Source organism: Enhydra lutris, unplaced genomic scaffold, assembly GCF_002288905.1.
Source record: "Enhydra lutris kenyoni isolate GAN:26980312 unplaced genomic scaffold, ASM228890v2 scaffoldscaffold5, whole genome shotgun sequence".
In the NCBI taxonomy this organism is placed as follows: Eukaryota; Metazoa; Chordata; class Mammalia; order Carnivora; family Mustelidae; genus Enhydra; species Enhydra lutris.
In genome coordinates, this window is record NW_019154089.1 from 49015020 (window position 1) to 49041877 (window position 26858).

Below are 26858 nucleotides of genomic sequence, written 5' to 3' on the forward strand. Positions count from 1 at the left end.
TGGAATGTATCTAGACTATGTCCAACCATGATGTCGATGGCTCAATATCCTGGGAATCAACTTGTTGTTCATAATCTCATAGTAGACCCAGTCTGAGGTCCCCAAGTCTAACTCAAATATTACCTCTTTGGAGAGGTTTTCCCTCATCTCTATAATGTTAACTGTGCACTTCAAGAGTCCTGCCAGCCTTGCTCACTGCCACATCCTTACAACCTGACACATACCAAGTTTCAATAAATATTAAATGAATGAGTGAATTTAAGACAGATAATCACAAGCTCAGTTTTCAGAGAAGCAACTTAAAGCCACAGGATATCACTGATTGCCTGAAGTGACACAGCAGAAAACCTGGGATCAAAATCCACTTGTCCAGACTGCCGAACTTACAGTCCTTTCATTGTGCCACTCCACCTCTTCAACATACCTAAGCCTGTCCTGAAACACCGGCACTTAAGACGCAACACGTTATCCACATTTTTACAGGAGAGGTTCCCAAATAACAAGGGATGTTAGGAACTCAGGTGTGGTAAACAGCCAGCCATTAAGCAGCCATAGGCAGGCTGAGCAGGAGGTACACCAGACCATTTACTGAGGAAAACTCCGTGGTAGACTTTTCCCGGAGCTACATAGCTCCCATCTGCTTTTTTAACCACACTTCGATTTCATTCTGGGAAACCAGTTCTCTTCCAGTGGATAGCCATGACAGGAAGTAATTCTTAGAGCCTGCCTTCCAACTACAAAGAAAATGACCAGTCCATACAATTCCTGCCCATGGACACGGTCAGGGGCCGGCAACGGCCTAAGCCCACCTGATAGCACACCAGCTCCCAGACTCTGTAACTCCCAAATGACAGATGACATAGCAGATCAGTTACTGACTGCCGTAGAGTAAATAGCCACAAACTTAGCATCTTAAATCAATGTGTGTTTATTTGTTCACAGTTCTACAGATCAGAATTCGGGGATGCCGTGGCTGTGTTCTTTGCTCACAGTCTGGGATGGCTAATTTTATATGTCAACTTGACTGGGCTAAGGAATGTCCACACAGATGGTAAAATATTATTTCTGGATGTGTCTGTGAGGGTGTTTCTGGAAAAGATTAGCAGTTGGATTGGTGAGTAAAGGAGTTGGCCCTCACCAACCTGGGCAGGCATCATCCAATTGTGGGGCCTATATAGAACAGAAAGGTGGAGGAAGGGCAAATCTGCTCTCTGCTTAAGCTGGGACATCCATCTTCTTCTCCTGCCTTTGCACATCAGTGCTCTTGGTTCTTGGGCCTTCGCACTTGGACTAGCATCTACACTATCAGCATCCTGATTCTCAGGCCTCAGGACTCAGACGATACTATACCATTGGCTTTCCTTTTTCTCTAGCTTGTAGATGGCAGCTCATAGGACTTCTCTGCCTCCATAATCATGCAAGACAATTCCTTTAATAAACCTTCTCTAACCTATACCTATGTATATATTCTATTGGTTCGGTTTCTCTGGAGAACCCTGACTAATACAAGATCTCAAAGATGCTGGCTGGCTGTGTCCCCATTTGAAACCTCCTCCAAGTTCATTCCTGTTATTAGAATTGAGTTCCTTACAGTTGCAGGGCTGAGTTCCTTGTTTCGTTTTTAGCTGTCGTCAGCTCCTTGCACCCATTCTGTGGTCCTGGCATAGGGACCCTTCCATCTTCAAAGCCAGCCATGACACATAACATCCTTGTGATGTTTCGAATCTCTTGGACTTCCCTTTCTGCCTTCTTCTGCTACCTTAAAGAGCTCATATGATGATGAGGCCCATCCTGATCATCTCCATCTGTTAAGGTCGATTGATTTAGACTTAATCTCCAGAACATCCTTTCACTGAGTAGATTTGTGTTCTACCCAGGAACCAGGGATAGGAATTTGGGGTTTTCTATAGAATGGTGCCTACCTAGAGGTCATCTTCATTGCAGAGGCAAAAGTGGTGATCATGTCCCAGCCATTCAATTCCTGCTGGGAGACAGAGACAGTTGTTGTGTTTCCCACATCCTTCCTAAGCTTATGGTGCTTCCTTGGTTCCTATCATTCCCAAACTTAGTCTCCCAGCCTGTCATTAAACTTGATAACTCTTTTTTTATTTTATTTTATTTATTTATTTGACAGACAGAGATCACAAGTGGGCAGAGAGGCAGGCAGAGAGAGAGGAAGGGAAGCAGGCTCCCTGCTGAGCAGAGAGCCTGATGTAGGGCTGGATCCCAGGACCCTGGGATCATGACCTGAGCTAAAGGCAGAGGCTTTAATCCACTGAACCACCCAGGCACCCCCAAACCTGATAACTCTAAATACAAATAAATAAATCTCCCTTTACCTAATATTAGCCCAAATTGCCTTCTGTTGCAATCAAGAAACCTGACCGTCTTGGGGTGCCTGGGTGGCTCAGTCATTAAGCATCTGCCTTTGGCTCAGGTCATGATCCCAGGATCCTGGGATCCAGCCCTGCATCCAGCTTCCTGCTCAGCAGGAAGCCTGCTTCTCCCTCTCTCACTCTACCTGCTTACGTTCTCTCTCTTGCTATGTTTCTCTCTGTCAAAAAAAATAAATAAAATCTTAAAAAAGAAAGAAAGAAAGAAAGAAATCTGACTGTCTTAAGTTCCGGACGATACCCAGTAATCCACCACAGAACAGGATTCTTAGGGAAAGAGGAGTGTGATAGGGTAGGAAAGATCCATGGACAACTTTGTCAAACCACATACCCCCTTCCTCATAAATCTGATATGCTAGTTTAAAATACTGGAATTCTCCTAAACCATAGAAAAGAAGTGACTGTTTGTTTAATATTTTTTTTTAAAGATTTTATTTCTTTATCTGACAAAGAGATCACAAGTAGGCAGAGAGGCAGGCAGAGAGAGAGAGAGAGGGATAAGCAGGCTCCCCGCTGAGCAGAGAGCCTGATGCGGGGCTCGATCCCAGAGCGCTGGGACCACGACCAGAGCTGAAGGCAGAGGCTCAACCCACTGAGCCACCCAGGCACCCCTGTTTAATATTTTAAATATGGAACTCTTCACAAATTTGTGTGTCAGCCTTGCACAAGGGACATACCAATCTCCTGTATTCTTCATTTATTTAATTTTTTAAAGATTTTATTTATTTATTTGACACAGAGAGAGAGAAAGAGAGGGAGGGAGGGAGGAAGGGAACTCACAAGCAGTGGCAGCAGCAGAGGAGAGGGAGAAGCAGCCCTCCCTGCTGAGCAGGGAGCCCAATGCAGGACTCGATCCCAGGACCCTGAGATCATGACCTGAGCCAAAGGCAGACAACGCTTAACTGACTGAGCCACCCAAGCACCCCTGTATTCTTTCATTTAAACAAAAGTCATCAGTGGTCTATATGGTAAAAAATAAATTAAGTGGTCACATTGAACAAAGACATGTTCTAATTTTTTTTAAAAAACGGACTACACAGAAGCTGAAATTAAACAATCTGACACTGGTTGGAAAGTGAAAAATCTGTGAAAAATTCTTTCTTTTGACCTCATGCAGTTGAACTAAATTTATTTATTTATTTATTTATTTTTTAAGATTTTATTGATTTATTCAACAGAGAGAGAGAGAGAGATCACAAGTAGGCAGAGAAGCAGGCAGAGAGAGAGGGGGAAGCAGGCTCCCTGCTGTGCAGAGAGCCTGATGTGGGGCTCAATCCCAGGACCCTGAGATCATGACCTGAGCTGAAGGTAGAGGCTTAACCCACTGAGCCACCCAGGCACCCCAGCTGAACCAAATTTAAATTCATGTTTTCCTAAAGCAAACTAATTCTTCCCAAAGATTCAGCCAGACAACACAGGCCTCGAGGTTCAGGTTTCACGCTGGAGCTTGCGAGCATGGTCCCCTCTCAGCGTAAGAGCTGATGTGAGCAGGGTTGCTAGAGCAGCTTCTGTGGAAGCTTTCGTGTATCAACATAGCCCTTTCCAGTTCAAAGCTTCTCCCCTGGGATTTCTGTGTTCTATGGGGTGAAGAGTCTTGGTCAATTCATTTGAGTCTGGTCACGAGAGCCCAATCTGTCACCTCTGACTTAGGTTTTTCTGACCTTAGACAAATCCAGAAAGTATAACTGTTCCAGACTAGACAGGGTGATTAACATAGGTACCACAGGTTAAGCAGAAAAGGGAAGACGAAGCCACCCCCCTCGCCCTGAACCTTGATTTTGTTTATAGATGGCAACATTTATGTGGAAAAATGTGTTTGTGCCAGCCTCCTTGAGCAGGACTGGGGCAGCTCTCTCCTCCTTTGTTGAACTGAGCTTGGAAAAAGCACCTCCGAGTGAGGAATGGCTGGCACTGGGCAGAACGGGCTGTATATTTCCACAGTCTACTCCAACATAAACAGACCAGGCTTCTTAGTTCGTGAAGAGCCAGGAACTCCCCTGCTCGGAGAAGACAAAGGCCACAGCCAGGGAAATCAGGAAATAGATCAAGTGCACAATGTGTGCCCATCTTCCTCAGCTCCCTCCCCGTCCATATCCAGGCACTCACTTTCCCCTGCATAGTTTCCCGTACCCTGGAATGTGGTGTTTAGCATTTAGCTCCAGGATGTGGTGCTCTGAACCTCTCAGGCATCCTTGTCTTTTAGGCGCAGGCAGGGAAAGTGAGAGAGACATTTCGTACTCTGAGCTCTTGATTACTGGATGCAAAGGGCATCTGGGCAGCATGGGGATGGTCCCTCAGACTCCAGAGCCTGATGGCCAAATGTGAATCTAGCAACATCACTGCATTTGTCAGGGAAAGTGCTGTATTTAACAACATATACCCAGATCTCAGAGACTAAGCAAAACACAGGTTTACTGCTCACTCAGGTCACTTAGCAAAATGCTTCTGTAGGCTCTGCTCCACACAGGGACTCAGGCTCACTGCACCCACAGCATCACCCAGGGCCCCACAGTTAAGTCAGGGAAGGGCGATCATGGTCTGGAGATGTGTCTCACTCTCACCTGCTAGCCAGGGACCAGCACTCAGTTATACAGTGTCACCCGCCTGCAAGGGAGATTGGGAAATGCAGTGTAGCTGTGTGCCTACAGGGAAATAGAAAATGGTTTGGCGAACAAATACCTGGTGTCTGCCACAGTCGCTTACTTAAGGAAGTTTCTATGTTATATGTTTTTGCCTCTTTCTCTGTTAACTGTATTACTCAGGATCCTCCAGAGAAACAAAATGTATGTGTGTGTATGTTTGTGTGTGCGTGTGTGTGTGTGTGTGTGTGAGAGAGAGAGAGAGAGAGAGAGAGAGAGAGGAGACAGACAGACACCTATAGAGACAGAGACAGAGAAAGAGAAAGACTGACTTTACGAAACTGGCTCACACGACTGCTGAAGCTGGCTAGTCCAAAATCTACAGGGCAGATCTTCAGGCAAGAGTTTATCTAGGCTTGAGTTTGAATCTGAGGTCAGTCTGAAGGCAAAATTCCTCCTCCAACTGATTGGATGAGGCCCACACATTATGGAGGTACCCTGCTTCAAAGCCTACTGATTTAAATTTAATTAAATTATTATTTTTTTTTTTTTTACAAATTTAAATGACTTTATTGAGAATTTGGAACGGTCTCTGGGAGGAGTCACTTTGCACAGCACACAGATTTTCTCTCTCTCCTTTTTTGTCTTCTACCTCTTTTTTGCAGATTGCTTGTGGAATCTCAAATTCTTCTCCCTTCTATTACAAAGAGCAACTTCTTCTAATCTCTTCTTCCTTTAATGGCACAGTGTTGGCCAACAAGGTTCTGGGAGTCCTACCTACTACCCCAAGAACCTCTCTTTTCTCAAACATAGCTCTCTTCCTTAAGGGGATTTTGGAATCAACAGTTAAATTAATATTTTATACATTTTGTTTAAATTTAATTTTGATTTCATTCTGAAAAGTACGTTCAAAGCAATATCCAGACTCGTACGTGACCAAATATCTGGGCACCATGGCCCAACAAGTTAATACATAACGTTAACCACTATAATGGGTATAATAAATCAGTACAATAAAGCACCCAGGACCATGTCTGGCACCTAGAAAGGTCTCTGTAAACATGATTTTACTGTCACTACTGTTGTTCTATTATCCTCACTACTAGCACCTGAGGCCTGAACATGGTACCAAAGCACTACTATCTCCTTACCACTCCCCTCAATGACCCCATCAAACCAGCTAGGGAGTTATTAACCTATAAAGGGCTTATCTTGCTTAAATATTTTCTCTACAAAGCACAGTCCCATCTACTATTTTACTCATTCACTCAAACTTATGAAGCAGGCAAGGTGAAATTATTCCTACCATTCTTATTTTCAAGCTGAAGGTCAGAGAAGATGGCTGCCCTCCCACCCACCCTTCCTAATCCCATCCTCCAGTTTCTGTTTTAGGAGAGCTACCCCAACCCTGTGTGAGAGGTGCCTTTCTTCTAACCTGACCTAAAATTCATTCTATATTATATTCCCATAGAAGTAATAATGTAACAAGTGTTGAGTAGGATTAATTGAAATACTCCTATTGATACTACTTCAGGGATTCTGTGAATTAAATAGGCATTTACACACAGATCCCAAGGAACCTAATTAACCATTTAAAACATTTAAACTATTTTTTCCATGGAAAAACTAGCTCCACAATTCAAGAAATCAGCTTAAAATTAATTCTGGGATTTGACTCTGTCTGCAGGAGAGGGTTTCCTGCATGAGCGCAGATACCAGTACTAGCCTAGGCACTGCTGGGAGCCAGTTAGAGGCTGTCTTTGGTCTCCTTCCCATTCCCTCTGTTCTGGGGCTCACCCTTCTGCAGCCACTCTGTTTTCTTCATCATTGTTTATACTAAATAAATAGGAGGGAAACAGAAGCCAAGACTATCTGACTTGGCTCTGCCCGAACCAGTTGCCTGACCTCAGAGAAGTCTTCTTACTTTGGCTTCCTTGACTGCAAATCATAGGGGTTTTATGAACTCATGGTAGGTTGCCTGTCGGCTACAACATTTCTCAGCCTACTCTGTGTCACCTTTCCACAGGGTCTGATATCTACCTAATAACCCATACTCACAAAGCTCAGCTTCCTCTCATCTTGAAGAGGATGGAGTCCCAAAGACAGATCATAATGACCCCAAAGCCTTCAACACACAAAGGAAACTACTCCTAACGGTGGAAGTTCAGGCACAGAACCACTCTACTAGGCCCCGGCCTTTGCCCCCTAAATCCTATCAATTGGGAAACAGCACATTCTCCACCCTCTCACCACTCAGCCTGGGATTATGTACCCAGCCACCCCAGGCTAGACAGAGAATGTTTATGCAGGCTGAAATAATCAGAGTAACTGAAGCCATGAGGAGCTCAGCTGCAGAGAGTCATTCAGTGGCAGATATTGCCCCTCAAAACCCAAATCCCTTAGAGAGCAAATTATTTCAGCTGCCCGAGCTGGTACACTTTTCAATGCAGTTGGTACAGAGCCTCCTTCCCAGTGAAAAGCACGATCCTCTATCCCCAAGGACACTGGTGACCCCCACAGAACCTTCTCTCCCTGACCTGCATGCTGGCCAATCATGCTCCTCTGAAACTAGATACTATGAGGCCAGACCTGCGCATAGCAAAAGAGGCCGCCCAGCTCATTAATCCAATGAAAGGATAGCTTTACACAGGGCACATAGCGTTCCCCTCAGCCCATAATGCCTGCATGTGTCTGGGGGCGGCATTGCTGTAAAATATCCAAGACAAAGCTAAGCCTGCTGGGCGGGCCACCTAGTCTCGTCAACTCTGAGCAAAATAAGGCACCCAGTGTAGTATAACACAGACCTAATGGTTCTGAGACCTAGGGTTTGGCCCAGTTTCTGTAACTTGCTTAATAGGTGACCTGGGACAAGTCATTTAAAGTCACTTAAATTCTGTAGGAACTTCTAACTCCAGAATTCTATCACAGAACCATATATAACCACAGATTTATGACATTCTTCACTTTTATTATTTTCTCTCCAAAAGAAGGTGGTTAAAAAGTGAATGAAAAACTAACATCAGATAATTTTGACATACCAGGATAGTCTTTCAATCCTCCCACTGACCCAATGAGACAAGTGTTATTGTCCTTATTTACAGATGAGAAGGTTTAGTAAATGCTATGAGCTGACTTGTGCCTCCCCAAAATTCGTACATTGAACCCCTAACCCCCCAGTGTGACTGTGTTTGGAGACAGAATCTTTAGAGGAGGTAGTTAAGGTTAAATTAGGCCATTAGGGTAGGGACTTATCCCATAGTACTGGTGGCCTTGTAAAGAGAAGAGAGAGAGACCCTCCCCTATCACATTCACAGAGGAAAGACCAGGGGAGTGTACACTGAGACAGCACCTGGCCCAGCACATGCTCAAAAAATATATTTGACTGATGACTCCATAACATTCATTTAAACCTGAAAAGTGAACTTGAACCTCCAGTCTCTGGGCTCAGGAAGTTTGAAAATAGTTTTAAATCTATTACTTAATGAATACTTCAATTTTAAGAATGACAGACATAAACCATTCAACTAGAACTGGACAATTACAAATTTCTGAAATAATTTTTGTCTTTTAACTGCCTACTAATTTTAAGTAAAACTTTCTCTGATGCTCGTTCCAGGGTGGCACTGCCATTAACACTGCAATAATCAACAGAAAGCAGACTTTACTAGTTGATAACATCTGCCGTCATTTCTTCTAGTTATTTTTATCACAGTCTCCTTTGGTCAGGGTAGAGAATAACTCAGGTTATCATTTATGTTATAATACATTAAATTGATATACCTAAATGACCTGACAACTTCCAAGATTGTTTGGAGGGGGGGAAAGGTACAAAACAGTGTTTGTTAAACATTACCATGTATTTTTAAAATGGAAAGAATTACACACATGTAAGTATTCATGCATGTACGTATGCATGTATTTGCCTGGACCTGCACAAAATGTCCTTGAAAGGATTCACCAAAACACTAGTAATATTGGTTTTCTCTAAGGAGGAGAACTTGAAGGACTGAAAGAGGAAGGGAAGAGAGGTTTTAAAAATATGTGTGTGTGGTTTCTTAAAATTATTATTTACTATTCCATTGAGGTAAAATGTGCAAATCTTAAGTGAATAGATCAATGAATTTTTACATATGTATCCACTCATTTAAACGTGCCCTGATCAAAACACAGAACATTTCCAGAGCCTCAGAAGATACCCCTGTTCCTACATAGTCAATATCCAGCCCCCAAAGATAAGCACAGATGACAGTATAAATGGATTCACACAGTATGTAATCTTTTTTGTCTGACTTCTTTCATTGGCTATTATGTCAATAAGATTCATTCATTTTATTTTTCATGTGGCAGTTCTTTTTCATTACCGTATAGTTTTCCATTGTAGAAATGAATATACCATAGTGTGTATTTCTACTACTGTTGATGGCCACTGAGTTGTTTTCAGTTTGGGAATATAATGAATCAAAGCTTCTGGGAGTATTCTGGTAGTATTCTAGGAGTCTCCTGGTCGTCTTACATGTACTCATTTCTGAGGAATTATAGGTCACAAGGTAAAGGTATTTCAGCAATAGTAGATATTTCCAAGCAGCTTTTCAAAGTGTTTGTACCAATTTACACTCCCATCTTCTGCATATGAGCATTCCAGTTAGTTGTTTCACATCACTGCCAACATTTGGTATTATCAAAGGGAGACATTTAGCAAGAATCTATATAGAGAGATATATATATATATCTTTCTACAACTTTTGACTTCTTTTTAAAGATTTATTTATTTTAAAAAGACAGAGTACATGCATAAAAGAAAGTGGTAGGGGGGAGGGACAGAGAGAGAGAATCTTCAAGGAGATTCCATTCTGAGTGGGGAGCCCCAGACAGGGTCAATCCCCCCTGAGGTCATGACCTGAGCCAAAACAAAGAATTGGTCAGTTAACCAACTGAGCCACTCTGGTGCCCCTGCATTTTCAACCATTTGTACAGATTGCCTATTCATGATTAAATAAATAAAAATGTAGCATGAACACTTAACAAAAATGAAAGACACAAGCTGGCAGAAGTTATTTATCTTCTTTAACATAGATGAATGGCTAGAAACTCTCCAGATATTCAGTACAAAAAGGGAACCAAGGACCCTGTGACTTGCACTCTGTAAGTGGTGCTCAGAATTCCATTGAGTTGTCAGTCTGAGAAAGAGATGACCACCTAAGACATGAAAAATGTCAAGGACCTTAAAAGACACTGCTCTGGTGCACCCTCACTGTTGAAAGTGGCCAAAGGAATCTCTGGCTAGTGAAAGAAACCACAGGAAGACTTAGAAGGTAGCATCCACAAAAGCTGTATCTAGGAGCAGCCTTCTCTGCAACCTTGCTCCATCACCAAGAAATCGCTTCCAGAAAGCACTGGTACGAATGGTAGACTGGAGGGTCAAACCAGAGAATCCTCATTACTCAAGATCTTTTACACTATTACTATCTTATCTGAATCATCTTCAACATCCAAAAAGAGACTACACTAGAGATCACCAGTTTGGGAATGCATACTTCCTTATTGGGGGAGGACAGCCATTCCTCATCAGGAGTGAGGCAACACTGGATGCTCAAAAATCCTGCATAAAGTCTCCAGACAGCAACAGACCAACCATCCAAGTCCCAGTAGAGAAGACAACCAGGAAAGGATGGGTTAAATCACCTGCTTCAAACTCTTTCAACCATGACCCACAAGAAGAAAAACATTTTACACTGAAACCCAATACACACAATAACAAATCTAAGTTGTCATCAGTTGCAAGATACACTATAATTTTACCACTAAGCAGGAACAAAAAAAGTTGTCCATAATAAAACTCATCATGATTTCAGATGTTTGTAATGAAAAAATAGTATGCCTTAAATAGAATATAACCTGGGTGGAATACAGAGAAAATGTCAAATAACAACCCTAACCTTTATTATGTGCAATCAACTTTGATACTTACCATTCTGTTCATTTCTCCCCAAAGTGCTGGTAGTGACCCATTAAGGTGATTTCAAATCCATTAATGGATTTCAATCTACAATTTGAAAAACACTGGATTAGAAGTAAAGCATAGGACTTCTAAATAATTGTATTAAGAACTCCAAAGAGTGTAAATAAGTCTACTGGTAGGACAACTGAATCCAAGTGGCAATTACCCTACAGTATGTCAGTACACATCTCTGGGTTGAACTGCCTAGAAACCCGAGGCAGAGCAGCCTGTAAACACTGCTATGGGAATAATTCAAGACAGTGGTGCTGTAGATGTGCATTGCTATAATTAAGCCAGAAGACATGTCAGCCAGGGCATTTCTGAGTGCTGATTCCTGCATGCCTCCTGTATGTTGTAAGGTATGTCTCCAAAATTAGAGTAGCTGAAAGCCCCTGAAACGTGCAATAATCCTTCCCTATAACACCCCTGCCGGGGGGTGTCAGGCTGCTATTTATAAACAAGGGTTAAGAGGGAAAAAACACTAACTTCTTCTGTTTTACAAGTCTCTACCAATGTAAATATAATAGCCAATCAGAATACTACTCTGGCACCACAGTTTCCCCCATATTTTGGAGTCAAGTCTTTTCCATTCACATGTAAGCCCAGGGAGAAATCAGATGAGGAGGTCTTCGTTGTGCATTGCTTGAGCATTCAGCTCTACACTAAGCATCATCTGAGGGAGACGTGTGTTGAGCCACACTGAACACTGAAGGGCTTTCTACTGTAATTACAGACAAGCTGAACACCTTGTCAAGAGATGGTAGGTAGCACAGAGCAGATAGCTGAGTTCTATTTTGTGCTTCACATGGAATGAGGACTGGACAAGAATGATCCCCCATAACATAAAAAAGGAAAACTTTTACTTTTCTAAAGCATTTCCAGGAGTGGACTCTCCAGGAACTGTATACACACGGATAAATCATAGATAGAATTACTGTAAGCTGAACAAAGTTTAACCATTTTTCCAATTTAGTAGATTTTAAAAAAATATTGTCTTGAGAATGCACCCCCCCCCAAAAAAAAGCCAAGAAAGTATCAATGAGGTCAAAGAGCAAATCGAAGAAAGTATAATTCAAGAGACCAAAACCAAAGTGGTAAAACTTGGGGCTTCATAAGCAGATACTCAGATCTTTTAGTGATCTCAAAAAGTTTCCTTCTTTGCTATTTCTTTGCTATTCTTGACTGGGGCAAAGATCTTCTGAATGTTTGGAACCACAGCAATAGGTGGTCGGGGAAGCTATATATCACTGTACAGGTTTTTCACTGCACAATAGCACCCAGCCAAGAGGATAAGTAGAGGCTGACATGCAGTTCACATTCGTTTTGTCCAATGTGCATCCTGGCACATGGATGCTTCTGCCTGGAGGGAGAGGCCCCTTTTTGAGTTTGCAACAAGGCACCACATGGGTTAGTGGAGGGCCTTGAAAACAGGAGGGAAGGGGTGAAGCAGTCACTAGCTCTATCATATTCAGATACATGGCAAATCACTAGCATTTCTTCCTAAATATCAGCCAGCTCTAAGGAATAAGTTGGCATTTCAATCCAGAAATTGAATCTTAGTGTAACTCTACATGTACTTACCATATATCTGAAATGCAGCTGTAATGTTCCCTTGGAGCCTATTTATTTGAAATTTGGTTCAAAAGTCCCCATGCAATTTGAGGATGAGAATTGGGGGAGAAGGGAAGAGATGAGGGGAGAGGAAGTATCAGAATTGAGCCCCTGTGATACAATAGTTTTTTCATATGTTAAGGTACACTCAAACTACAATTATTGTCATTAAAAGACTATACTTTGGCATGTCTGCCACAACCTCCTACTCTGACCTCCAATCTTAGATGAAACAAAAACATGTCTTCCCTGTGGAAAGACTATTGATTTCCATCACAAAAGCAATAGCTTGGCTCTTTTAATTGTTAATTAGCCAGTCAGAGCATGTGCTTAAACAATAGGTAGCAGGTTTAAGACTCAGCATAGGCACCAGTTCAAATCTGAGCCATCTATTAAGAAGCATCAAACTGGAAACTACCAATTGCAACTTCTTGTTCCAGCCCCAGCAGCTTTCAGTGTGTTCTCCCATTGGTTTTTCAAAGGATCTTAGAGACTAGTCCAACTAGTACACCTGCTGCTCAAAAAACCCACTATGGGGGGCGGGGTGCCTGGGTGGCTCAGTCATTAAGCATTTGTCTTTGGCTTAGGACATGATGCCAGGGTCCTGGGATAGAGTCCCGCATCGGGTTCCCTGTGCAGCAGGAAGCCTGCTTCTCCCTCTCCCACTCTCCCTGCTTGTTGTGTCTCTCTCTGTCCAATAAAATAAAATAAATCTTAAAAAAAAAAAAAAAACAAAAACCCGAAAAACCCACCATGGACCTGGCTCAGCAAAACACCTGTCCCCTAAATACCTTTTAAGATTCTGCTAACAAGCCGCCTCCCTTCCCCCTAAAACCTCCTCTCATTCCCAAAGTTGGACCCTAAGTCTCAATTCTTTTTTTTTTTTTAGCGGAAGAATTTTTTTTAATGAGGTTCTTTTACTTGCATCTAAGAGATTTTTTTTTAATTTTTATTTTATTTTATTTTATTTTTTATTTTTTATAAACATATATTTTTACCCCAGGGGTACAGGTCTGTGAATCTCCAGGTTTACACACTTCACAGCACTCACCATAGCACATACCCTCCCCAATGTCCATAACCCCACCCCCCTCCCCCCAGCAACCCTCAGTTTGTTTTGTGAGATTAAGAGTCACTTATGGTTTGTCTCCCTCCCGATCCCATCTTGTTTCATTTATTCTTCTCCTACCCCCTTAACCCCCCCATGTTGCATCTCCACTTCCTCATATCAGGCAGATCATATGATAGTTGTCTTTCTCCGATTGACTTATTTCGCTAAGCATGATACCCTCTAGTTCCATCCACAATGTTGCAAATGGCATGATTTCATTTCTTTTGATGGCTGCATAGTATTCCATTGTGTATATATACCACATCTTTCTTTATCTATTCATCTGTTGATGGACATCTAGGTTCTTTCCATAGTTTGGCTATTGTGGACATTGCTGCTATAAACATTCGGGTGCACGTGCTCCCTCAGATCACTACGTTTGTATCTTTAGGGTAAATACCCAGTAGTGCAATTGCTGGGTCATAGGGTAGTTCTATTTTTAACATTTTGAGGAACCTCCATGCTGTTTTCCAGAGTGGTTACACCAGCTTGCATTCCCACCAACAGTGTAGGACGGTTCCCCTTTCTCCACATCCTCGCCAGCATCTGTCATTTCCTGACTTGTTAATTTTAGACATTCTGACTGGTGTGAGGTGGTATCTCACTATGGTTTCGATTTGTATTTCCCTAATGCCGAGTGATGTGGAGCACTTTTTCATGTGTCTGTTGGCCATCTGGATGTCTTCTTTGCAGAAATGTCTGTTCATGTCTTCTGCCCATTTCTTGATTGGATTATTTGTTCTTTGGGTGTTGAGTTTGCTAAATTCTTTATAGATTTTGGACACTAGCCCTTTATCTAATATGTCGTTTGCAAATATCTTCTCCCATTCTGACAGTTGTCTTTTGGTTTTGTTAACTGTTTCCTTTGCTGTGCAAAAGCTTTTGATCTTGATGAAATCCCAGTAGTTCATTTTTGCCCTTACTTCCCTTGCTTTGGCAATGTTCCCAGGAAGATGTTGCTGCAGCTGAGGTCAAAGAGGTTGCTGCCTGTGTTCTCCTCAAGGATTCTGATGGATTCCTTTCTCACATTGAGGTCCTTCATCCATTTTGAGTCTATTTTCGTGTGTGGTGTAAGGAAATGGTCCAATTTCATTTTTCTGCATGTGGCTGTCCAATTTTCCCAACACCATTTATTGCAGAGGCTGTCTTTTTTTCCATTGGACATTCTTTCCTACTTTGTCAAAGATTAGTTGACCATAGAGTTGAGGGTCTATTTCTGGGCTCTCTATTCTGTTCCATTGATCTATGTGTCTGTTTTTGTGCCAGTACCATGCTGTCTTGATGATGACAGCTTTGTAATAGAGCTTGAAGTCCAAAATTGTGATGCCACCAACTTTGGCTTTCTTTGGCTATTTGAGATCTTTTCTGGTTCCATATAAACTTTAGGATTATTTGTTCCATTTCTTTGAAAAAAATGGATGGTATTTTGATAGGAATTGCATTAAATGTGTAGATTGTTTTAGGTAGCATAGACATTTTCACAATATTTGTTCTTCCAATCAATGAACATGGAACATTTTTCCATTTCTTTGTGTCTTCCTCAATTTCTTTCATGAGTACTTTATAGTTTTCTGAGTATAGATTCTTAGCCTCTTTGGTTAGGTTTTTCCTAGGTATCTTATAGTTTTGGGTGCAATTGTAAATGGGATTGACTCCTTAATTTCTCTTTCTTCTATCTTGTTGTTGGTGTAGAGAAATGCAACTGATTTCTGGGCATTGATTTTATATCCTGACACTTTACTGAATTCCTGTACAAGTTCTAGCAGTTTTGGAGTGGAGTCTTTTGGGTCTTCCACATAGAGTATCAAATCATCTGCGAAGAGTGATAGTTTGACTTCTTCTTTGCCAATTGGGATGCCTTTAATTTCCTTTTGTTGTCTGATTGCTGAGGCTAGGACTTCTAGTACTATGTTGAATAGCAGTGGTGATAACGGACATCCCTGCCGTGTTCCTGACCTTAGCGGAAAAGCTTTCAGTTTTTCTCCATTGAGAATGATATTTGCGGTGGGTTTTTCATAGATGGCTTTGATAATATTGAGGTATGTGCCCTCTATCCCTACACTTTGAAGAGTTTTGATCAGGAAGGGATGCTGTACTTTGTCAAATGCTTTTTCAGCATCTATTGAGAGTATCATATGGTTCTTGTTCTTTCTTTTATTAATGTGTTGTAGCACATTGATTGATTTGCAGATGTTGAACCAGCCTTGCAGTCCTGGAATAAATCCCACTTGGTCGTGGTGAATAATCCTTTTAATGTACTGTTGAATCCTATTGGCTAGTATTTTGATGAGAATTTTCGCATATGTTTTCATCAAGGATATTGGTCTGTAGTTCTCTTTTTTGATGGGATCCTTGTCTGGTTTTGGGATCAAGGTGATGCTGGCCTCATAAAATGAGTTTGGAAGTTTTCCTTCCATTTCTATTTTTTGGAACAGTTTCAGGAGAATAGGAATTAATTTTCTTTAAATGTTTGGTAGAATTCCCCTGGCAAGCCGTCTGGCCCTGGGCTTTTGTTTGTTTGGAGATTTTTGATGACTGTTTCAATCTCCTTACTGGGGTATGGGTCTGTTCAGGTTTTCTATTTCTTCCTGGTTCAGTTGTGGTAGTTTATATGTCTCCAGGAATGCACCCATTTCTTCCAGATTGTCAAATTTGTTGGCGTAGAGTTGCTCATAGTATGTTCTTATAATTGTCTGTATTTCTTTGGTGTTAGTTGTGATCTGTCCTCTTTCATTCATGATTTTATTTATTTGGGTCCTTTCTCTTTTATTTTTGATAAGTCTGGCCAGGGGTTTATCAATCTTATTAATTCTTTCAAAGAACCAGCTTCTAGTTTCGTTGATTTGCTCTATTGTTTTTTTGGTTTCTATTTCATTGTTTTCTGCTCTGATCTTTATGATTTCTCTTCTCCTGCTGGGTTTAGGCTTTCTTTCTTGTTCTTTCTCCAGCTCCTTTAGGTGTAGGGTTAGGTTGTGTACTTGAGACCTTTCTTGTTTCTTGAGAAAGGCTTGTACCACTATATATTTTCCTCTCAGGACTGCCTTTGCTGTGTCCCACAGATTTTGAACCGTTGTGCTTTCATTATCATTTGTTTCCATGAATTTTTTCAATTCTTCTTTAATTTCCTGGTTGACCCATTCATTCTTTAGAAGGATGCTGTTTAGTCTCCATGTATTTGGGTTCTTTCCAAATTTCCTCTTGTGATTGAGTTCTAGCTTCAGAGCGTTGTGGTCTGAAAATATGCAGGGAATGATCCCAATCTTTTGATACCGGTTGAGACCTGATTTAGGACCGAGGATGTGATCTATTCTGGAGAATATTCCATGTGCACTAGAGAAGAATGTGTATTCTGTTGCTTTGGGATGAAATGTTCTGAATATATCTGTGATGTCCATCTGGTCCAGTGTGTCATTTAAGGCCTTGATTTCCTTGTTGATCTTTTGCTTGGATGATCTGTCCATTTCAGTGAGGGGAGTGTTCAAGTCCCCTACTATTATTGTATTATTGTTGATGTGTTTCTTTGATTTTGTTATTAATTGGTTTATATAGTTGGCTGCTCCCACGTTAGGGGCATAGATATTTAAAATTGTTAGATCTTCTTGTTGGACAGATCCTTTGAGTATGATATAGTGTCCTTCCTCATCTCTTATTATAGTCTTTGGCTTAAAAGCTAATTGATCTGATATAAGGATTGCCACCCCTGCTTTCTTCTGATGTCCATTAGCATGGTAAATTGTTTCCCACACCCTCACTTTATATCTGGAGGTGTCTTCGGGTTTAAAATGCATTTCTTTTAGGCAACATATAGATGGGTTTTGTTTTTTTATCCATTCTGATACCCTGTGTCTTTTGATTGGGGCATTTAGCCCATTAACATTCAGGGTAACTATTGAGAGATATGAATTTAGTGCCATTGTCTTGCCTGTAAGGTGACTGTTACTGAATATTGTCTCTGTTCCTTTCTGATCTACTACTTTTAGGCTCTCTCTGCTTAGAGGACCCCTTTCAATATTTCCTGTAGAGCTGGTTTGGTGTTTGCAAATTCTTTCAGTTTTTGTTTGTCCTGGAAGCTTTTTAATCTCTCCTTCTATTTTCAATGATAGCCTAGCTGGATATAGTATTCTTGGCTGCATGTTTTTCTCGTTTAGTGCTCTGAATATATCATGCCAGCTCTTTCTGGCTTGCCAGGTCTCTGTGGATAAGTCTGTTGCCAATCTAATATTTTTATCATTGTATGTTACAGACTTCTTTTCCCGGGCTGCTTTCAGGATTTTCTCTTTGTCACTAAGACTTGTAAATTTTACTATTAGGTGACGGGGTGTGGACCTATTCTTGTTGATTTTGAGGGGGGGGGTTCTCTGCACCTCCTGGATTTTGATGCTTGTTCCCTTTGCCATATTAGGGAAATTCTCTCCAATAATTCTCTCCAATATACCTTCTGCTCCCACCCTCTCTCTCTTCTTCTTCTGGAATCTCAATTATTCTAATGTTGTTTTGTCTTATGGTGTCACTTATCTCTTGAATTCTCCCCTTGTGGTCCAGTAGCTGTTTGTCCCTCTTTTGCTCAGCTTCTTTATTCTCTGTCATTTGGTCTTCTATATCGCTAATTCTTTATTCTGCCTCATTTATCCTAGCAGTGAGAGCCTCCATTTTTGATTGCACCTCATTAATAGCTTTTTTTATTTCAACTTGGTTCGATTTTAGTTCTTTTATTTCTCCAGAAAGGGCTTTTATATCTCCCGAGAGGGTTTATCTAATATCTTCCATGCCTTTTTTGAGCCCGGCTAGAACCTTGAGAATCGTCATTCTGAACTCTAGATCTGACATATTACCAATGTCTGTATTGATTAGGTCCCTAGCCTTCGGTACTGCCTCTTGTTCTTTTTTTTTGTGGTGAATTTTTCCGCCTTGTCATTTTGTCTAGATAAGAGTATATGAAGGAGCAACTAAAATACTAAAAGGGTAGCAAAGACCCCAGGAAAATACACTTTAACCAAATCAGAAGAGATCCCAAATCATGTGGGGGGGAAGGGGGATTAAAAAGAAGTTCAGAAAAAAAAAAAAAACAATTAAAAAAATAAAACGAATAAGAAAAAATATAAAAACGAAAAAATATAAATATATTAGATAAACTAGTTAAAAATGTTAAAAAAGAAAAGGGTAAAAGTTTAAAAAAATTTAGCAGAAGAAGAGAAAAAAAAATAGAAAAAGAAAAAAAAATTAAATTAACTGCAAGACCTAAGAATCATGGGGAGAAAGCCATGAGTTCCGTGCTTTGCTTTCTCCTCCTCTGGAATTCCGCTGCTCTCCTTGGTATTCAATCTGCACTCGTTGGTAGGTGAACTTGGTCCTGGCTGGATTTCTTGTTGATCTTCTCGGGGAGGGGCGTGTTGTAGTGATTCTCAAGTGTCTTTGCCCCAGGCGGAATTGCACCCCCCTCACCAGGGGCCGGGCTGAGTCATCCGCTCGGGTTTGCTTTCGGGAGCTTTTGTTCCCTGATCCCTTTCCGTAGAGTTCCGGAGGATGGGAATGAAGATGGCGGCCTCCCAGTCTCCGGCCCAGAGGAGCTGAGAGCTTGGGGCCCCACTCCTCAGTGCACCCTCAGAGAATAGCGCCCAATTACTCCCGTCTCCCTGGCCTCCGGCCACACTCCGAGCTGACCAAGCCTGCGACCAGTTCAAGGTAACCACGAGCTGAGAGCTCACTCCTCGGCTCTGTCTCTGTAGCCAGCTTCCCCGTTCTAATACCTGCAAGCTCTGTTACACTCAGACACCCCCGGTCCTTCTGTGACCCTGCGGGACCTGGGGCCATGCTGACCCCATATGGGCTTCACCCCGGTTTAGCCTCTGGAGCGATGTCCCTCAGCAGAACAGACTTTTAAAAGTCCTGATTTTGTGCTCCGTTGCTCCACCGCTTGCCAGGAGCCGGCCCCTCCCCACCGCGGTCTATCTTCCTGTCACTTTGGAGTCACTTCTCCGCCAGTCTTACCTCTCAGAAAGTGGTTGATTTTCTGTTTCTAGAATTGCTGTTCTTCTTCTCTTCCATCTCCCATTGGATTTGTAGGTGTTTGCAATCTTTAGATAAGCTATCTAGCTGATCTCCTGCTACCTGATGTAGTCTCAGCCTGCTACTTCTCCGCCATCTTGACTCCTCCCCACCTAAGTCTCAATTATTTTAGCTCCTGGAACATACTTAGCTCCATCACCCCTCAAGGCATTCCTGAAGATTCGCCAGTCTGACTCGCTCTCGCATAACCCATGGCTGGCCCCTCTTGTTCCTTCAAGTTCCCCATTTTTAGACTTCCCCAGAGAAGACACTGTATTCTTTTTCACAGCCATTTTTTTTTCTTAGTTCCTACCACAACCTGTAAAAATGTATTTAGTTCTTTGTCTAACTAGATGTTCCTATCCGGTGAGGACAGGAACCTTACCTGTTTTACTTCCCTAGCACGCCATCTGGTACAGTGTAGGTAGGCACTCAATAAGTATTTGTTGAATGAATAAATAAATGAATGAACAAACCCGACAGCATTTACATTTATTCTCTTATGTAGGGTACCCTTATAATTTTTCAAATCAGGACATTTTTTAGAATAAAAGTGGATGCTAATTACTAATTATGTTGAGATAAAACAGGCATAAACCAGGACATATGGTCACCATACCCTGTATCTACTCCTACATGTCCCATCTTTGCCAACCAAGTTTGTAAGAATCATATTATCTTTAAATGCCACTTGCTAATCCATTTTCCTTTTGTGAAGACTGGATTCCTTCTCTTCAGGATCAAATCTTTGAGTTGATATTTCCATAAAACAGTTTCAACTGTGTCATTAACATCAGCTTCTATAAGGCTGAGCATTTTTCCTTTAGCATGGCCTTTGAGCATGTCTTCACTGATAACAATGGCCTCACTCAAGGAGTCCAGAGGAAGGATAGCTTCATTTCAAAGGCAGCTGATGCCATCTTGGATACCCAATTCGAGTGTATTTCAGGATAGGCAGCATTAGTGCCACATTCAATAAGGCAAGCAGTACCTCTGCAATGGCTCCCCTCTAGTCTTGAACTAGGAAGGGAAGGAGGATGGTAGACAGAAGGCCAGTAATGGAGAAAGAGGCCTTTTGGATTCAAACCCTTCTTGACTGTCACATCCCAAAAGGGAGGGTTGAAGAGAGAAGAGCATGAGGGTCTAAAGATAAACACTTCTGGTTTGAGTTCCTGGGTCTGCTTCTTTTCAGCTGTGTGACTTTGAAAAGGTTATACTTTGAGTCTCACTCGCCTTTCTGCAGAAAAGATACAATCTTACTTAACTTACATAATGGTACAAAGGAGAGGACTGATAAAACACCTAGCATAACACCTAACACACTGCAAGTACTAAAAAAATGTTGTTATAACAATAGTCATTATTATTTAATAAATGAAGTCACTCTCATTATAAAACTAGCATTTTACTATAACATAGTGGTCAAGAATTCCAGAGTCCTGGGTTCAAATTCTACCAGTTCTATTTAATACCCATGTGGCCTTGGGAAAGGTGTTCAACTTCTGTAGACCTCAGAATTCTCATCTGTAATTCAAAATAATTATGCTCACAGCATGAGACTGTTCTGAAGATCAAAAAAGATAATGTATATAAAATGCTTGGCATAAGGCTTAGCACACAGTATTGCATAATAATGTGTTTTACAGTAGAATTTACTAGAAGTGCAGATACTAAAATAAAAAAAAATACCAAGGATGAGCATCTTTTGAGAAGCTGCTTGATCTGCCACAAGAAAGGCAGGATCTGTCACAGTCTAATATTGTGTCTGGTCCCAAGGAACACCAGGGAGAGGAACACAAAAAATGGTTTTCTGAGAAAGTTGGGATACAAATTGTTCACTGAGGATCCCAACTGGAATAAGAGTAAACAGAAAGTGTGGGCTCCCTGATTGTTTTAGGTGAAGGTGGGAAGAGAGACTGGAAAACAGGAAAGAAATCCCAATCTGGCAGATTTTAGTAACCTCTATTTTGACCATTTGACCTTGCCATTAAAATCACATTAAAATGGCAGATTCTTTTAGATATTACAACATTTATTTTGTAAACATTCACAGTTTAGTATTTCTTCTGTTTTTAATGTTGACCATATTGTAAAATTCACACAATTTCAGTTTTGGACCAAAAACTCCTCAAATTTCTTTCTGGTGACCTTAAAGAGTGCACCTCCACCAGACTTTGAATGCTTTCCTGACCCCACATTATTAAATTAATGTTGGGTGAAAGTAGGAACGTCTTTGCCTCACAAACACTGTGATTGTTTTTAAAAGAACACTGCTAATTACCTTCCCGGACATCTGACTCATTACTCCATTCCATTAAGTTTAACACATGGAAAAATTCATTTGGAAATTCCAATTTTAATGATTCTTCAATTTACAAAGAAATTGCCTTAGGACGCAAACACTATTCCCTTGATCTTAGCACTGGGCAATTGTATAGGGGCAAATACAATTTAATAGATACATAATAAATACTGTATACTGAAGTATTAGAACTCCAAAAGTTGTTATATGTTGCATCATTTGATGAAATGGGACAAAACTTCACATACGCAAATGTACCACACATACACAATGAAGAAGTTTAGTCTGAAAAATACAAAAATTTCTATTTGCTTGTAAAAAAAAAGTTCTCAACTAAGTGTACTAGACACCCTCTGTGTTCTATGAAATTAAGAAACAGATGAGAGAGGGCTTCTCAAAATCAAATATCTCCGACATTACAGAAACTGAAAAGAGTACATTTTGGTGCTAACCTGTAAGAGCTCCTTGAAATCCAAACAAACATTATTAAATGTGGAGAAAAAGGAAGTACTTTTATTATAACCCTGTCTGCTGGCTGGTCACCATTATGTAATCCTAGATACACCATTTAAGAACCTGTTTTGCAAATCCTAAATGGGACGGAAGAATTAAGTATACCTCAATTTAAATTTATCGTATTTAACATTGATTCTGGTTTCTTACAATTTTTTCTTTCAAATGAAATAATTTAATCTCTGAAGACTGCATTCCTCATTTTACGAGTGAATAGTGAGACCGAGAAGACATATAAAGAGGAGGCCAAAAGTCTGAGACCGAGAAGACATATAAAGAGGAGGCCAAACTAAGCAAATAAAAATTCATATGCAAACACTGCATGGGAAGTATGCATACTAAAAAATCATTCATTGGTCATCTAAAATTCAAATGTAACTGAGCATCCTGTATTTTATCTGACTACCCTTCCCTTGGGATACCCAGCTAACAAAGGGAAGAGCCAGACTAGAAATGGGTCCCCATTCTGGTGTAAAGCCATTCATGAAACAATTATTCCCTGAAAGCTAGATGTTCTGGAAACCCAAAAGCTATATAAGGCAGTCCTGCCCTCAAGAAACCTAGAATCGAATGGAAGTACATCTGGAAGAGAAGAAAGAGTGTCAGTGTAACCATCTCAGCAAGCTACTACCCAAGAAAATGGTTCTCAATCCTGGCCACACATTAAATCACCTGGGGAGCTTTAACTTTTTTTTCAGTGCCCTGAGATACTGATTTAATTGGGTCTGGGTTGAGGTTAAGGGAAACTAGTCCCCCCAAAAAATATTCCCAGATAATTCTAGTGTGCAGTCTGGTTTGCATGATGAATCACACTGATCTAAGACTCACAAATATCCCCTAAGAAATCTTGATTCACAGAATGGACAGGTTTGTGCTGAGTGCGCGCGTGCGTGTGTGTGTGTGAAGGGGAAAGGGTCCCAAAACACCATGCTTCCTATATATCATGCAGGTGTTCAAAGTGGCCATTTGGACTTTGCAGTAAGATTGTTGAAAGGAGAGCATTTTGCTGGAATTCATCTTACCCCCATTCTGATCTTGGTTCTGACTCATTTCTTAGCCTATACATTGCGCAACTTTTAAATCATTTTGACCACCTCAAGCCATCCAAAGTCCAAAGGAAATGATATCTAAGCCCCAACTCTGAGGACACATGTAGCTCTGGGTCAAGCCCCCTTCCAAAGGGTCATCATTGTACAATTTGTATTTAGATTATTTTATGTCATTGTTAATCCTCCCATTCCAGAATCCACTTGTGATTAATTCAGCTTATGATAGCAACATTCTTTGGGATAGCTGTTCAGATCTGCTTTTCTGGGTTTAACATTAGGAGACACCCCTTGTGTTACACTAAAAAAAATCTGGTACAAATAATAGAGCATGACAGAGCCAAATCAGGCCAAATGTATCTATCCAGGAATGATGAGTAGACACATTTTTTTCAGTACATAAGAACACTAAATAAGTGTTCAATAATACTAATACCTGGAAACCTCAAGATCAAGACAAATAAAAAATATTCCAAATGAGCCTGATTCATGTTAAATATTTCCTGTCTCAGTGACCAACAGGCCATGTTAAAACCAGTCTCAACTCCTTTTGGAAGTCTTGTTCTGTTACCCACATGAAAGGTAATGTAAGAATTTTGATCAGTGATGCAAGATTACTAATTCTCATTGGGTAATTTTCCCCATTAGTCAGAGATCAACTTTGCCAACTTGGAGGCTTCACATGTTTTGCAGTAGGCTGCCATTAGGAACTAGCTGTTAAACTCTAGGACTAATGGAAATGTATTCTAAAGGCCAAATTCCACCCTTTTATTACACAGGGACAGTATCTAACCAGGCAAGGGAGCCTCAACTGAATCCCAAGGTCTAGGATCTCTAGTCTTCCTTCGTGACCACCTTTCTCTTATGCCATCATCAGCAAATCCCCATTGGCAACCCCTCTTTCTTTTCTCTTGAAAAATGCCAAGATACTCCCAGGAGGAAGCGTTATCTTTCCAAATTCTTAGCTGAACTGAAAAGGAGAGATCTGAGATTTTTAAATTCATGGCAGAGGCAGACTTACTCATTACACCTTTAAGGTTGAGGACACAGACAGAGCAAATACAGACCAATCATAAATGGGAGGGGTTCTGTACTTTCCTCTACTATAAATCTAATTCACACAGCCAAGAATACACATTCAGAAATAAAAGAGGCTGGCTCTCTCTGACATCTCCTCAACTAACAGTTCAAGTGGTGTGGTAGTTATGTTCGTGTAGAAAATGATGTCAGTTAGTATGCCTAACACAACCCAAACAGGGCCAACCCATGAATGAGAATGCAGTTCCCCTGCTTTGGATCTAAAGATACCCAACAGGAGGCCCCGTCATGTGACCTATACAAGTGCCTACAAAAATCTACAAAACCCCTGAGAGCTGTGTGTATAGGTGAGCCAACTCTAATTCACATGCAGCAATGCAAAACCCCTTTCTTCCTCTGCCCCATGGCAAAAAGTGAATCTGTTCCATCTGTTTACAATGATTGCTGTTACTTTCCAGCATAACCATAATCTTATTTTGTAAATCCTATTCCTGACACGCCTCAAACCATCTGTCTATTCTTTCTTGGGTTAGCTTGGGGCTGTTTGGCAAATGTATGTCATTACCTGTAAGTGGAATATTTTTTAGCAGAGTACATGCCCCTTTTAAAGGCATGTTGCTATGGCCGCTAGGTGTTCCTAAATAATCTCCTATGGTTCTTCCTCTAAACCCAATATGCCTTTAGTAATTTTTAATATGTGTGAAATAAAGGCCAAGAGACAAAAAGCCATAAATGTAACTACTTAGACTTAAGATTCAAAGTTTGCTCATATTCTATAACACAAGGAATCAGTTGAAATTTTGCTAATCAAGTTATACGTGTCAATCTGAGGAAAAAGGTAGCCTGTGTTTCAGATTCAGACTTGCAGAAAAGTGATAAAATCTGAGTGGTAAAATTTTTGCTATTTCTTGTCCTCACGGAGCTGGGCCCAGGTTCTCACCAAATTTCTACATCCTCACTCTCTTTTACCATTCTGACATTTTGCTCTTGTTTATAACTACAAGGACCTGGGAAAGACCTGAGAATCCCAATTTGGAGAAGGATATGTGATCAAGCAATCCAAGGAGTGCAGATACAAATGGACAAACATGAGGAAAAATAGCTCACCTCATTAGTAACGAAGGGAATACAGACTAAAATAATAATGAGATCACTGCTAGCCTCTAAAAATGGCAACTACTAAAACCACTGAAAATATTTAGTGAGGCTGTGGGGAAATGGGTACTCTGAGGCACTGTTGGAGAAAGTAGACAATTCATACAGCTCTTCTCTGGCACAATCTAGCAACATTTTCCTGGTACATCCCCTTTCATACCTTCTCCATTTTTAAGCCTCTATTCTAGAGAAATATTAACAGGAGTACACACATGTAAAACATGTAAAACATGTAAAACAAATATGTAAATACAAAAATATTTATAGGAGCATTTTTTATAAGGTCCAAAAATAGGAAACAGCCCATCAGTAGGGAAATGGTTAAACTATAGCTTATCTACCTGATAGAATACTTTGCTGCAATTAAAATGAATGAGGCATGGGGCACCTGGGTGGCTCAGTGGGTTAAGCCTCTGCCTTCAGCTCAGGTCATGATCTCAGGGTCCTGGGATCGAACCCCACGTCAGGTTCTCTGCTCAGCGGGGAGCCTGCTTTCCCCTCCCTCTCTGCCTGCCTCTCTGCCTACTTGTGATCTCTCTCTCTGTCAAATAAATAAATAAAATCTTAAAAAAAAAATGAATGACGCAGCTCAACATCATTTAATATGAAAAGACTGTTACTCAGACAGCAATGTACAGAACATTAATATGTTCCAATTTATGGAAAACAAATCTCTAGGTCTATAATAAGATGTTAAAACGAGAATCTTTTAGCTTTGTCTAGTGTCTCAAAGATTCAGAACAAAGCAGTAGGTGATTAATGCTTTTACACTCCAAAATGAGTTGCCAGACCACCTAGACAGCCCCTGGCAAAGGAGGGATCCACTGCAACCACTCGCCCATCACCCACCTCAAGGGCATAAAAAGGACTGAAACTGACAAGGCTAAGAGAATTTCTTTGGAATAATTTGTTTGGGCATGGTGGTGTTTCCACCTTTACCTCAGTCCAACTGACAACGGTTTCAAGGAGATGGCTCAGACTGCTGGAGTCTACAGGGGTCCAGACTGATTCATGACCAAAGTTCATCTACTGGTAAGAGGCAGGAACCAGAAGCATAGGGAGGCCCA